Raw genomic sequence first — 15,920 nt, forward strand, 5'->3', positions numbered from 1 at the left:
CAGTGTGTCAGTGATTGCCTTATTTGTCTTTCGGAGGCTTTTGAGGTTTGTTTTGGTTTAGTAGTGAGACACAATGGGAAATACCTCCTTGCAGGATTACATTCCCTATCCTAATGATCAAGTATTTTCACTAAAGCAAGGAAAAGGGAACATTCTATTAGTCCTATTCAAGACCATTCCTTTAGTTATTGATGTAAATAACTACTTCTATTTCTGTATCACTAGAAGGATATAGACAGAGATGGATAAATCATCTAATAAGATTTTGCTTGGGAGTAAATCCAGCAGAAGGTAACCTGGACAACAAAAGAGAAGCTGATTTTTCCACTGAAAAACAGTTACTTGATTTTACGTGCTTCCTTCTCCCATATATTCCCTGTGAAGGTGGCAAAGCACTGCCACAGGGTGCCCGGAGAAGCTGTGGCTGTCCCATCACTCGTAGGGCTTAAGGTCAGGTTGGACAGGGCTTGGAGCAAGCTGCTCTAGTGGAAGGGGCTGGATGAGCCTTAAGGCCCCTTCCAAGCCAAACCAGGCTGACTCTGTGATACACAGACAAGGGCTGCAATGGTCCAACACAACTGGCAGCAATCAGCAGTGCAACACCCCACGCTGCACAACCCGTGTCAGGCAAAGCCTGTTCATTAGGTGGTGACTAATGTTAGGGGGGCCTCATTGGGAAGCAGCAGGATTATTGATCCGTGTCAGCAAAGGGTGGTCAGGCAGTGGAACACACTGCCAGGGAAGTGATGGAGTCACAGTCCCTGAGGGTATTTAATGTGGCACCTGGGGACATGGTGTAGTGGTGGCTTTGGCAGTGCTGGGTTAACAGTTGGGCTTTATGTTCTTAAAGGCCTTTTCCCACCTAAAGAACTCTGTGATTCCAATCTCTCCCTCATTACATGGCCTAGCTCAAGGGAGCTGGCAGAACCCCTGTTTTGAGATATTTAGAAGTTAAATAAGCAACAGACTATTATTCTCAGTTTTCCTATCATTTACCATTATAATACCCACTTTCAGGGCCCTTTGCTCATGTTGAAATGTATCAGTCCTGGGAAAACAACCTTGGACTGACGGTATTCCCATGCAAGCTGAAGCTGTCCTTTCCAGTACGCAGCAGCTGGTAGCAAGGAAAGTTACTCAGATTTGTATGGCTTTCCCTGAAGGCCTTCCAGCAACAATGTGAACAAGAAACCCACATCATGTTATAAAGAACAGATGAAAGGAAAACCAAGAGCCTGGCAGGGTCTTTCATCTCCAGGACTTAAAAATGCATCTGTAGGACAAATACTTGTGATTCCTCCTGAAGCTACACCAGCCTCAGCAGCAGCTCTGGGCTCTAAACCAGAGCAGCAGAGACCTGGCAGGACCGTGGGCTGGAGTCTGAAGGATGCTGCATCCCTTTTGAAGCTTTATAGGGAAAGTTTTCTTCAGAGAAGTTTAAGTCGGGACAGGATTTCTTTTCCAGAGAGAAGGTAGCAGCTCTGGTGTAACTAACTCCAGCTAACCCGGATTTATCCCAGATACACCAGCACCTTGTGCTGCCTGCACAAAACGAGTGGCAAAGTAACAAGTGGAAGGAGTCAGAGAAGAGTCATAGAATGGTTTATGTTGGAAGGGACCTTAAAGCTCCTCCAGCTCCAACCCCTGCCATGGGCAGGGACCCCTTCCACTGGAGCAGCTTGCTCCAAGTCCCTGTGCCCAACCTGGCCTTGAACACTGCTGGGGATGGAAGAGGCAGAAGCCTGACTGGAGCCATTCCGTGCCCCTGGCTCCAGCCTCAGCTCTGGGGGCATCACCCCTGGCAGCTCACACCATGCTTGCATTTGAACACAGTTTCCCCATGGGCATAGCTGACAGCTCACCAGAGACCCACATCAGAGTCCAGCCCACACTTACAAGATGCTACCACCAAGCACAACATCCCCAGTGCCCTCACAGAAGTTATTGGGCATTTTCAGTGTCGGGAAATGGTTTTCACCTTTTAAGCACAGGCTCAGCACAGCCCAGGTGTGCTGGAGAGGATTGTGCTGTATGGGGTGAGCACTGGTGCTCATGGAGGGGACACCACTTCCATCCAAACCCCCTCTGTGACATGTATCCCTTTCAACAGACACTGAGGCCAGTTGTATCTGGCATCTCAGAGCCATGGATCAATTCTTCTCTGCTTGATGCCACTCCCTTTCCTTTTGGGCTTCATCTGGCACACAGATACACACCTTGAGCCTGGACCTGCATTCAGCATTCACAATATCTGCATCATTAACATAAAAGCACCACTTCCACATTCATGCTCCCAGTCCCACCATAAACAGGCTTTTCTTGCAAATAAAGTCCTTGCCAAGTAGTATCCTGTCTGGCTGTGCTCTGTTTAACTGAATCATTTGCTAGGACTGAATGACTACAGCCTGTATTAAATGCTGAGGTTATCAAACAGGCACTTGTACGAATTCCTGCTGTGTGGCTCCCGGGTCTGTGTGGGCTGGCTGCTCTCCTGGAGTGCTGCAGCACCATGGAAACATTGGGTGGGAGATGTCTGCTCCTCACTGCATGAATGGCTGACAGATAGCAGCCCATCCCATGGAATTAAGCCCTGCTGGCTGATGAATTCTGATGAGCTGCTGCACTGTTTCTGTTGGGTTAATGTCTGGCATTAGCCAATGTCTGGGTTAGACTCGACAATGTCCTTGTCTGTTATCACTTTGGAAAGCTTTAGTGTCAGGAGGTATGGATCTGTAGGACAGGTAGTAGGTAATACCCCAATTTTAACAGAGGTGAAACCCTTTCAACTCAAGGGAGAATTTCGGTTAAGAAAGGGAAGAATTCAAATCCCTGGAGTGATCAAAAGCACTAATGACATCATTCTTTTCCTTTTAAATTTGTATTTTTATGGCAAGGCTAGTTCCCTAAACCCTTTGCTTTTAGAATTGTCAAGGAAATAGAGCTTAAGCATTCTTATTCAACACTATCATCAGGAAATACAGGTAGTTACAAACCAATTCTTCATATGCCTCAAGTGAGGGTTGTTCAGTATCTTGCAGGACAGAGCCCTGGAGCTCCCCGAGCAGCAGCTTTGGGAGGTGCCTTTCCTGAAGCCTGGTTTGTGCTGCACGATTCACCCCACTGACAGTGTTCAGGAGGTTGGTTGATCTTTGCAGATATGCTTTCTCTGCCCATAGGAGTTTGTGACACCTTCTCTGCATGCCTTACTGTGCTGCAGGGTACTGCTGGATGTCCCATGTACATTGCTCAGCACCCTGTGACCGTTTGACAGGTAACAAATTGGAGTCACTACCCCTAAAAATACAAATGAGAGACAAATGCATTCTGTAAATGGGATGAGACATATCATACCAAAGCACAGCATCAATCCCTTTCAGATCTAATGTTCACTTGCAGTTGAACAGATGAGCTTTACAGTGCACTGGAATGCTGATGGCACAGGGACATTGAGTTTCCCAAAGTTCCTTCCACTCACTAACACAGCAGCATCTTCCTGGAGTGTGTACGCCTCAGCTTCTCACTGCTGCCTTTGGGACTGGTTCAGCCTGCTCTTGACACTGGCTGGACTGGTGTTTATCTGAATGTGAACAAGGAACAACTGGGCTTGAACTGGATTTAATTCATAGACTTGTAGAAGATCAAGTTGGAAGAGACCTCAAGGATCATCTGGTCCAACCTTTCAAGGCAAAGCACAACCTAGACTTGATGTGCCAGCACCCTGCGCAGCTGAATTTTCACAGAAATCATAGAACCATAGAACCACAGACTGGTTTGTGTTGGAAGGGACCTGAAAGCTCCTCCACTTCCAGCCCCCACCACGGGCAGGGACACCTTCCATTAGAGCAACTTGCTCCAAGCCCTGTTCAACCTGGCACGTTCTAACCACCAAATTCTATTCCTTAAAACATCAGAAATCATATAATGAATTTCACTAAATCATAGAATCACAGAATAGTTAGGGTTGGAGAGGACCTGAAGATCATCCAGTTCCAGCCCCCTGCCATGGGCAGGGCACCTCACACTAAACACTAAATCAGAAAGGTTTTGCCAGTTTATAAGAGCAGAGCACCAAGTGTGGCATCAAAGCTGAAGCCGACTCTCAGCCTCACATTAAATACCAGTCTAAATCCAAACTCGGGATCTATTATGTAGCCAGATAATGTTTTAAGGATCCACTGTTCCTCAAAAGTTTTCTTGGCACTTTAAGCACAGCAAGCTCTAAAGCATTATAAAGTGCTTTCCTGGTTTTAATTGGAACACATATGGAGGAACTGAACTCTGTCTGCAGGTGACAGACGGAGAGTCTGGAAGGTTTCTATCCAACCTGCCTGTATGAGAGCAGGGAAACAAGAGCCCACATGAGAAGGGGGGAGATTGCTTGGTCGTTGCGCCCACCCCCTTCATGATTTCTGCCAGAATGCTCCAGGCATCCTTAGATAAGCAAATAAATGGTGTTCATGTCATTTATCATTGTCATTAATATAACATGCCAATGGAAGCTTCCAGTAAGCCTTTTTGGTTTTGCTTTTCTAAAATGAGACAGACTTGAGCCAAATGCCAGATTTCTAACAAGGCATTTCTGAACACCTGCACAATTCCAGGTCTGTATCTGGGCTGGGACCGAATTTTGTCTCTGTGCCCTTTTTAGATATGCACAGGAAAGCTTGGATCTACTCAGTGTCACAAACTTCCAGTGTTCAAAATCCAGGTTTGAGCTATACACCCTGCACTCATCTCTGCTACCAGAGAGGGACAGAACCTACAAAGCCTTTAGGAAAAGAACTACTGTAGCTCCATTCCTTCCCTATTCCCTATTTCACCAGGCAGTTCCCTACAGATCAGAGCAGGAATAGTGCCTACCCCTTCATCTGAAGGAAGCAGGACACTGTCCTACAGATGCTGCTGACTCCACTAACAGCCCATTGCTTACTTGCTTAATATTCCCCTTTCTGTGCACAAAGCACAAGGGTATTACTAAACCTCACTTAGACAGGAATGCAGTGCTGCTGGATCCTCAGAGTCTTGCTTTCAGAGAGCCAAAGGAAACGGACCTATATTTTCTCCCACAGGTGCTCCATACCAACATGTACAAGCATCTCCTGCAGCTACACTTGCAGAGCTCACACAGAGCCTACAAACAGCACAGGCTCCCTCACTCTGGGGCACATAAGTACCAGCAACACAGCCCAGCTGCCCATTGACCATCACTGTCCAGCCCTGCAAGAGCTGTGTGTGCTCCTGCTGCTGGGAATGCTGGAGATCACCCTCCCCACCTCTGGCTCTGTGTGCTTGCCTTGGAAAATAACACCACAATTACATCTGGAAAACCATCTGAACTCAGTAAAGCGAGAGCTAAACACAGCCATGATCATTTCATAATACATCTGCTTATTCTCTACACTTGTTAAGAGAATGACACCCTTATCTAGATTTGAAACCTCCATAAACTCCCTTTCAAATGTTCATCTACTGAAGGAAGAGTTTGGTTTCCCACGAGACCTACGGTCCAAACAGAAAAGCCTTTTATCAGCCAAGCAGGTTTATCACTAAACTGCAGTCCTTCCCCCCATGTTTACCAGGCTGTAGGTAAACACGTTTGGGCATTGTCACTCATGTGGAGAAGCCTCCCCGTAAGAAGAGTTGCCCATTGTCTTAACAGTTCACCTATACATACACATATATATGAGGATGGAAGAGCCGTGATCTAGCAGCTTCAGAAGCTGAACTGCCCAACGGCAGCACTGCTTAGAAGAAATGTTCCAAATGCTGCCCAGAGTTTAACCCACACTGAAATCAGGAGTAGCTGTGCAGCTCTGGGCTCTGAAAGGGCAGGATTAACGTAAATACTGCACGGCTTTGCCTGAGCTCCAGTCGGAAAGCGTTTAACGCCGCAGCTTCCTCCAGCCTGAATCCAGGTTACAGATTTAAGGAGCATTTCTGACAGCTCCAGTGCACTCCTCCCCATTAACAGCAACGTGAATGCCCTGCAAAGAATAATTAATATTAATGAAAGAAATTACTGCACAAATGGAGAACCCAAGCCCTTGGGGTGAAAAGCAGAGCTCAGATGGTGACTGGGGATGTCTGTGGACATCTGCGACAAGTAGTTGAGTAAAAAATGCACACATGAAGCTGAAAAATATACGTAGCTGGTACTGCAAAAGCATGACTCCTTCAGATGGCTCCTTGACTATAGAAATGTGGGCAGCTTGGCACATTTCCATCAGCATCATTCAAATGTAAAGCAAAAAGCAAATACATTTTCAGTCTATTACTACACTTCTGGCTTCGCTGAATCTACGTACATAGAGCCAGTCTAACATTAGAGCTGTTGGAAGCGCGTTATCGGGGGGGGGGAGATTTGGCTCAAAGGAGCAGACACCAAACTGATGATGGGTGGATGGGGCTGGTTGTATTTCCTGGTACTGGGATTGCTCACCACTGCAGACTGGCGGTTTCATCAGAAAGCATTTGGAGTTTCATTACTGCTCCCATTCTGCTTGAGGTAGAAAAGAGATCGCCTGCAATGGTTAAATACAAGCCCAGAGGGAAAGCCTCACTTTCCTAAAGCAGCATTTAACCTGGAGCTCAGGCACTCACAGGAGAGAGAGGAGAGCTCCTAGGTGGACCAAGGGCATGACCTCCATCTACCAGAATCTCCATGCTACTAACTGTTCTGGACAGGATGTTTTACTGCTCATAAATATTCACCAGGCCAGAAACAGAAGCTGAGAAGAAACCAGGGCATGAATATCTCCAACTGGCTGGAAAAAGAGACTGGAACAACTTTGAAGGAAAGTTGCACTCGGGGCATATTCCTAAAATGAGATGAGCCAGGCTTCTGAGATGGACACAAAGGCTTGTATTGATTAAGATACACCATCAAATGAGGTCCAACAGGAGACTACTACAAGTTCCCTGCTGCCCTCTGGAGCAGCTCCCAGCTCCATCATGTTGATCTCTGCTTCTGCTTCCATCCCTCCTAAGCTCTCTAGTTATTCTACTTTTCATATGCCAGTTACTTACACAGGTAGGGCCAAGCTCTTCACCTCCTCAACTGCCCCAAAAGCACTAAACCTTCACGTTCTGAGGCTCTTAGCTCAGTTAATCGTAGAATCATAGAATAGTTAGGGATGGAAAGGACCTTAAGATCATCCAGTTCCAACCCCCTGCCATGGGCAGGGACACCTCACACTAAACCAGGTCACCCAAGGCTCTGTCCAACCTGGCCTTGAACACTGCCAGGGATGGAGCATTCACAACCTCCCTGGGCAACCCATTCCAGTGCCTCACCACCCTCACAGGAAAGAACTTCTTCCTTAGATCCAATCTAAACTTCCCCTGTTTCAGTTTTAACCCATTACCCCTTGTCCTGTCCCTACAGTCCCTAATGAAGAGTCCCTCCCCAGCATCCCTATAGCCCCCTTCAGATACTGGAAGGCTGCTATGAGGTCTCCACAGAGCTTCTCTTCTCCAGGCTGAACAGCCCCAACTTCCTCAGCCTGTCTTCATACAGGAGGTGCTCCAGCCCCTGAGCATCCTCGTGGCCTCCCCTGGACTTGTTCCAACAGTTCCATGTTGAGGACACCAGAACTGCACACAATGCTCCAGGTGAGGTCTCACAAGAGCAGAGCAGAGGGGCAGGATCACCTCCTTTACCCTGCTGGTCACGCTGCTTTGGATGCAGCCCAGGATACGGTTGCTTTCTGGGCTGTGAGCGCACACTGAAGCCGGCTCATGTTCATTTTCTCATCGACCAACACCCCCAAGTCCTTCTCCTTGGGCTGCTCTGAATCTCTTCTCTACCCAACCTGTAGCTGTGCCTGGGATTGCTCCGACCCAGGTGTAGGACCTTGCACTTGGCATGGTTAAACCCCATGAGGTTGGCATCAGCCCACCTCACAAGCGTGTCGAGGTCCCTCTGGATGGCATTCCTGCACTCCAGGGTATCAACCGAACCACACAGCTTGGTGTCATCGGCAAACTTGCTGAGGGCGCGCTCAATCCCACTGTCCATGGCAGCGACAAAGATGTTGAACAAGACCGGTCCCGACACCGATCCCTGGGGGACGCCACTCGTTGCTGGTCTCCAGCCGGACACTGAGCCATTGACCACAACTCTTTGTGTGCGGCCATCCAGCCAGTTCTTTATCCACCGAGTGGTCCATCCATCAAATTGATGTCTCTCCAATGTAGAGACAAGGATGTCGTGTGGGACAGTGTCAAATGCTTTGCACAAGTCCAGGTAGATGCCATCAACTGCTCTACCCCTGTCCGTCAGTTCTGTAGCCCCATCATAGAAGGCCACCAAATTGGTCAGGCAGGATTTCCCCTTAGTGAAGCCATGCTGGCTGTCACCAAGCACCTTGTTGATTTTCATGTGTCTTAGCATGCCTTCCAGGAGAATCTGCTCCAAGATGTTGCCAGGCACAGAGGTGAGACTGACTGCTCTGTAATTCCCCAGGTCATCCATTTTCCCCTTCTTGAAAATGGGGGTTATATTTCCTTTTTCCAGTCATTGGGAACCTCACCTGAAGTTCTTTCAGTCTGGCTGAGCAGTTCTTTCAGTCTGTCAGAATCTGCTCTGCTGAAATAGAGGACTTAAATTTAGCCTTCTATTTAAACAAAATAACCTACTATTGCATGAAGGTCATTTTTAACAACAAGCTCCAACAATTTTAGAATAGCATCTCCTTTTTTGAGTTGGTGAATATTTATGCTAAAACACTGTTGGCTAGAAACTGAGTAGTTGTAATGTGATAAAGGGCTGATAATAGTGTACAGTGACCTAGAAATAAAGTAAGACTGGCATTTTTGTCCATAGCTTACAAGCAAATTAAGAACAGAAATGTAAAACAGTTTAACTCCATACCATTAACTCAAGCCCTACTCATAGTAAACTACACTGTAGCACTGCTATGAGCCTGCAGCAAGCATGTGAGACTTGCACTGACGGAATGCTCCTGGAAAAGTACTGTCAGTGCCAGAGCCTGCACAGCAAGGGCAGTGCTGCTCCTGACCCCACAGAGGGAATGCTCACAGAAATCCCTTCTTCTTTGAATGTATATTGCAGTGAACTTTCGTATCAGTGCAGCAGGGTGCACATGGCAAGCAGCAGCGCAAGTGCACAGTGCTTTATTTAGCTTTACAAGAACCAGCACATATGCTCTGGAGCTCAGAGCCATTAAGCAATGTAATTAAAGTGCAAGTAAGGAGCTCCTTGTGGCAGTGAGGTTTGGGTCACCTCCTCTTCCCTGCCCCAACAGCAGCCCTCCCTGTGCCAGAAGCATGGCTATGCTGTGTCAGCTGTGGGGACATTCACCAAGCCTCTCACTTGCTCAATGCATTAATCCTGTCCTTGTTTGCATGGCCAAGTTGTTCCTTCCACCTCCCCCCAGGGGGTTGCTGAGAGACTGTTGTTTCTAATCAAATCATGGTGATTTTCAAGTGCTTCCCTCTCTAGTTAGAATATCTCTTTTCTCTGCATTTGCCCTCCACGCAAATACTTGCATAAATAAGGTCTACCTGCTAGAAACTTCCTGCATACACAGCACCTATGGGTCAGGAAGAATCACAGTATCAGGGACACCTCATAGGGGAAGGAGATGGACAGAGCTGGCTGCTATGGAATAGGAAGCCTGTATTGTCCCTTCTGTCAGCACTGCCAGCCCAGGCAGCCACTTGCACAGATGCTCTGGGACTCCCTCCACATGGTCCCCACCTGCCTGGCTGCTCCTTCTGCTTGCCAGGAGGCTCCATAAACAGGAGGGGACAGGAGCAACACAAGGGCTTTCACTGTGGCTCCGGCTTCCATTGCCTTCTCCTTTTGCCCAGGGAGGTACTCTGTTTCCAAGCAGCACAAAACCAGAGGACTGTTTCAAGGTCAGTTTTGCAGGGTTCAAGAGAAACCCAAATAGAAGTGGCACCTGCCTTCACCACTAAGCTACAGCACACGAGAAGCTTTCAGAGCAAGACTAACAAGAGAGAGAGGAGCAAAAGCCACATCACTTTTACAGTTCTTTTCCTTTGACTAGAATAAAGGTTCTTCTTTAATTTGGATTCCTACTTGAGCTCCTGCTCCAAATCCCAGCCTGTGAACACAGACAGCTCAGGACTTGTGGATTTCAAGGACTTCTCAGTCACTTCTTTTTCTCTTCATCATCCTTGGCTATTTCCCAGACATTCAGGAAAGCTTTCATACCCTCACTGGGCCTGCAGGATAATTTGCCCAAGGAAATGGGGACCGTATCAGCCTACTTGAGGAATTCAGGGACCACACACACACACACCAGCCACTACCACCTCTGTCTGCTGCTGAGCATCACTGCATGATTCATTCTCCCTGAGCAAGACAGTTACAAGGCTGCCAAGCAAGATAGCTTTGCAGATTTCAACCTGTGACAACATGAATTGGAACTAACACATCCCCAACAAGATGATGCCTAAACCACCCCATTACAAGCAAAAACTTTACTGCCATAAAACGATGCCTAATGACTCAAAGCGTTAAGTTCTCTTTGAAAAAAAAAAGGCTCATCTTTCTTCCTATGGGGACAAAGCAGCAAATGCAGCAAAAATACTTACACTGTGATGCCAGCAACACCGACAGGGAAGCTGGCAAAACCAACCCTGCTACTGTACAACAGGATATTGATGACATCGTACTGCTACAGCCTGACGGGGAAAGTAACATGAGAATTGCATCAGCGCTTATTAAAACCGACCCTTGGCCGCGAAGTCGCGTTTCACACATAAAGCAGTTTTCACTGCTCCAGCTGGCCTTGGGAGCAGCTCTTGAGGATCAGGAAGGGGCAACACCGTCACCGTGTGGCCGAAAGCAGCCATGTCACAAGAACGCGATACACCGAGTCCTGCCTGCCATCCCGAAAAGCAACTGCTTGCTGCATTTCCTTCCTTCATCACTCAGACACTCCGCAGGATGCTGAATTCACGTGAAGAAAGCACGGATTCATATGGGTACCTACGGACTTCTGCTATTTCCCCCCTGTGCAGTACATGGCATCATACATTAAACTCTATAAAATCCATACATGGATTATAGAATCACAGAATCCCAGCCTGGTTTGGGTTGGAAGGGACCTTAAAGCTCATCCAGTTCCAACCCCTGCCACAGGCAGGGACACCTTCCACTAGAGCAGCTTGCTCCAAGCCCCTGTGTCCAACCTGGCCTTGAGCACTGCCAGGGATGGGGCAGCCACAGCTTCTCTGGGCACCCTGTGCCAGCGCCTCAGCACCCTCACAGGGAAGAGCTTCTGCCTAAGAGCTCATCTCAGTCTCCCCTCGGGCAGGTTAAAGACATTCCCCTTGGCCTGGCCCTAGAGACCCTTGTCCAAAGCCCCTCTCCAGGCTTCTTCTAGATTACACTGCAGTTATCCCCAATCCTCCCCATGTTTTTCAGGTATTAACAAGACTACAGCTACCATACAAAGGTGTGCTGGGGGGGGATGAGAACAGGGAATGTGCACTGACAAACACCAGTGGAGTGACAAGGTTGGGTCAGAAACAGATTGTGGCCCTACAGTTCACCACTTGGCTTGGCACTGATAATGTTCTTCCAAGCAGCCAGGTAGAAACAGGCTGTTTTCAAAGCTTTGCTTCAAATCACAACAAAACGTCTTTACAGCTCACACCCAGGTAATATGCCAAGCAATAGGAAATGAGCTCTTCTTGCTGCAGCAGTCCCTGGGTCAGCTTCTAAGCAGCTCCATGTACACCAAGGAGCAAGAGGAGTGCACCTTCTGCAACAAAGATGGTCCTCTCTGCCTGGGCATGTCTCCTCTCCAGGCAGAGCTCACAGGAAGCGGCAGCATGCAGTCCTCCAAGCCTTCACATAAAACCATAGAGTTAGGGTTGGAAGGGAGCTTAAGATCATCTAGTTCCAACATGCTGGAATTTTCCTGACCAGGTAAATCATTGAAGTCATCCCAGGCCCAGCAAGTGGTTATTCACCAGTGTGAAACAGCCTGAAGTGGCTGGATGCAGGAGACTAACCAGACAGGAACTCCTAGTGACTTCCTATCTTGTGCCTAAACTTCCCAAACATCCCTGAAGGGATTTGTAGTATTTGAAAACACTATGGACGGTTCCCAAGAACAGTTTGGGTTTTCCTCATTTGTTCTCCTGTTGCTTTACTCAGGCTGCCTGGATCTTCAGGGTCTTTTTACTGGGTCAAGAGATGAGTTATCCAGATTTTCAGTTGAAGCAGTGCAGCCCCAGATGATGGAAGCAGCAGTAAGAGCCTTAAGACTGTGAGCATGCAAAAGGTGCTGACTTTGTGCTGGAGCCCTTTAGACACTACAGAAGGTCTAGGAAAAGCCTGAAAGAAATCTGTGTAAATGTTTAGTTGCATTTCCTAGTGATGAAGACAGTTTCTTCCTTGGCTCCTGCCAACACCACCTTTTCCCAATGTTGTTTAACATGCCTGAGAGCTAGCACCTTCCACACAAGGCACATCTGCATTTCAGAGACTGGCAGAGAGAAGCACCAAGAATCGCCCAGATGAATGCCTGTAAACATCTACAATATTCATGTTTCCCAGTGCTTCCAAATTGCTTTCATTGTAGCGACAATGAAAACTCTAGTCTGAGCACTCTCTCCTTTGCATACAGGTACCTGCCTTTCCCTAACAGCCAGGAGTTGTGACTACACATGGGGAGACAACCATACTCCATGTGTCACCCCATCCTTCGGTATCCTGAGCGACTGGCCTCCAAACCACTGCAGTATGAAGCATTTTAAAGTGTACTTTGTGAGAATGTGTGACCGAATGAATGATTTAGTAACAAAGTGTTTGGAGTGAAGCAGTTGAGTAAAGCTGCAGAGGGCATGAGCAATGGGGCTGGATTTGAGCAGCAGCTGCTCCACATTTGTAGCATAATAGATCTGATGAACATATTTGTGAGGAAAACTGGGCACAGCTGGGATGCAGCTCAAACGAGAAACAGCAAATTGGGAGCAACTGCATCGAAGGGTTGGTTTTCAGACCAGCTCCACTAAAGCTGTGTGTAATTGTGTTTGGGGGTTTTAATGTAATAGTTTGGCAGACAAGGGAAGCAGGGAGAAAATGCCTGTGTCTGAAGTAATCACTATGTAAAGGTCTGTAGCAGAGTCAGAAAATCAGTGTTCTTTTAGAGTACAGAAGTAATTCAATTGAGTTCAATAAAAACTATATGAACAGACATATTGAAGAGAAATTCTGTGCTTTTCCAGAGAAACACCACACATTAAAGCTCATGGCATACTAAGTACAGATATTAAATCATCAGGGCAAACTTTCAGCTGCTGTTACACCCAAAAGGAACCTACAGTTTGCACCTTGCCTTCTAAAAGTCATCTCAGAAGTGGATGCTGCACAGCACAGGAGTCAAGATTTGCACAAAGCTGTTGGAAAAGCACATACCAATGGATTACTGGAGATTCAGTGCCATAAAAACATAACTGTGCCACAGTTATCAGTAAACTGCATACAACTGAAATTATATTTCTGAAAGATATGAGGTGAAATAATATTGTTTCATCAGCTTGGGAGATTCCTCAGCTTAGTTCCACTAAGCAAAGCCAAAACCAAATCATACAGGCACACCTATGTTGGATCAATAGAGATAAGAGTCCTTGCAGGATGGAAACAGCCCTGATCACTGCTTCCTAGTGTAACTCATTAATTACGGATAGCCACATTCCTGAGGCCATCTCCCACCAGTACCAGGAGGCTGCCTCATGAGCAGCCCCCACACTGTACTGATGAATGGGGACAGCCCATTCTGGGTGCAGGACTCTGCACTGCTCCTTTCCTTTCTCCACTGTATAATGAGCTACAATCCTCTAGTCACCCTTACTCCCTTCCAGACCAGAAAAAAACTGATTGAAACCCCATGTAGTTAGCTATTTTCCCCCTATTTTGATCTATTTTCTTTTACTGAGAAAGTAAAAGGATGTCCAGCCTCCCCAGACAAAGCTGTTGGATAATTTGGGACATCACCAGTTCCTTATTTCACCACGTATTTCCAAAGAGCTAATAGATTGGCATAAGCAAGAACAGCAAAAAGCACTGACATTCCATCAAACATTCAAATACAGGGGTGAGGGTGGTTATTATTATAGCTGTAACCAAAATGATTTGGGAAATGCTTTTCAGAGAGGAGATGAATATCCAGAGGAACTTCCTCCTCTCTGGAGAGAAGAGTCCCTCCAGGTAGATCTGTGCTCTGATGAGGGAGCTGGATCCCTCAGCAAGTAAACATGTTTTACCAACACCATGGAGTGAGTAAGCAGCTTCCATGTTCCTCCTGTGCACCCAAGCTAGCAAGAAGTGAACACACCTGAATCCCTTCACTAAACTATACTTAATATCCACTATTTAATTAAGTCTTAAGCTAAATGACTTGGGGGAGAAAGAGCACAAGTTAATTAAGAGATCACCCTGGAGGATATAAAACCCCTTTGACAGAATCATACATAATATATGAAAGGCAAAGCAAAAGGGCTCTAATTTCAGATTGGCTCCAGAATACCTCAAGCCTTACGCTGTCTGTATTGATTAAGTGTGTTTGAAGTCAGGACATCTCATGCCTCCACATACAAAGGCTTTATTTACAACTACAGCTTTAGATACATAGTGCCAACACTTAACAGACTCAGGTAGAGCAGGTGAAATGGATACTGCTATGTCATTTTTAGATGCAGTACCTTTGAACCCTATTAAAAATAAAATAGGCTTTCATTAAAGCTGCAGCCTTCATCTAAGACGGTTGCAAGCACTAGTTGTTAATTATAGATTAAACATTGCCACAAGACTTTGTACTTGAAGCTAACCCACATCAACTGAGCTCCAAGCTCAGCATTTGAGAATTCAAAGATCACACAGCTTCACGCACATTCAAATTGTTTGCACGTACTTGGATTCTCTTGCAAAGAGGCTCTTTGTGCACATCACCCTATAGTAGCATCACGCTCATCTTACAACTACTCCTGCTAGATCTGCTTACACTGCTACACACAATCCTCTCATCCACTTAAAATTATTTCCTTTAGAGCAATTAGTAATAATAGATAGATGTTAAATGATTATTTCTACACTAACATTGTTTCAAACATGCCTTCTAAATATTTTTATTCAGCCCAAAGAGTTGCTTACATTCCAAGAGCTATTTATATTCCTGAAGCAATAATATAAATACCAATTCAACTGCTACAAGGTTAAGGGATTGTGTATCTTAAAAACCATAATATTATTAAAGACTTCAAGGGTTTTGTCATGATTGCTACAAAGCACCAGCACATTCCCACAAGCCACTGCAGAAGAGCTACTAAGAAGCTTGCGCTGGAGAAACAGGATTAAGACCAATGATGAAAACTGAGCAACATTTTCCTACCTGATGTCACAACAGCTTGGAATCTCAGGGTTTACAGTCAGGCAGACTAACAGGACAGCTCTCTCAGGAAATCCTCCAAGCAGGGCTATAGGCAGAGGAATGCTTTATAGACTGTGCTTTGTTTCTGTTAACCAGCACAGGGCTGAGGAGTGACCCCCACCCCTCCTCAGGTGGGATCCAACAGCAGGATGAGGATGAAGGGCAGAGTCTGAGCAGCTCATGAGGCTCTTGTTAGTTCATTAGGAAGGGAGGAGGTAGGGGGCTAGCCCAGTGCACTGAATGACATGAACCTTGAGTGAAAAGAAGGTGCATGGTGTTTCTCTGTATCCGTAAGGTGCAAGTTGAGCAGGCTGCTGCTACCACCCTCGTTCAGAGAAAAAAGAACAGGGTGCTCAGGTTGCTTGAGTTTAGGGAATGAAAGCACACAGAATTCCTCAACATTTGCAGGAGAGAGGAAAATGCTTGAGGATCCTGAGTTACTGAGGAGTAGAGCAGGAGAGCTCCAGTAACCATTCAGGGCTGAGCAGC

General features: G+C 46.6%; 1 long non-coding RNA gene across 2 annotated transcripts in view; it reads right to left on the reverse strand.

Moving 5' to 3' along the window:
* LOC130593793 (uncharacterized) overlaps positions 1-15,479 on the reverse strand; it is a 72,275-nt gene extending 56,796 nt beyond the window's left edge. For both annotated transcript variants that reach the window (XR_008970873.1, XR_008970872.1), the window contains exon 1: positions 15,393-15,479. This is a non-coding gene — a long non-coding RNA (uncharacterized LOC130593793). The remainder of the gene's footprint in view (positions 1-15,392) is intronic.
* Positions 15,480-15,920: the final 441 nt, after the last annotated feature.

The sequence above is a fragment of the Pezoporus wallicus genome, unplaced genomic scaffold, assembly GCF_028554395.1.
Source record: "Pezoporus wallicus isolate ANWC-B61680 ecotype Strahan unplaced genomic scaffold, APGP_CSIRO_Pwel_v1 contig_11395, whole genome shotgun sequence".
Classification (NCBI taxonomy): Eukaryota; Metazoa; Chordata; class Aves; order Psittaciformes; family Psittacidae; genus Pezoporus; species Pezoporus wallicus.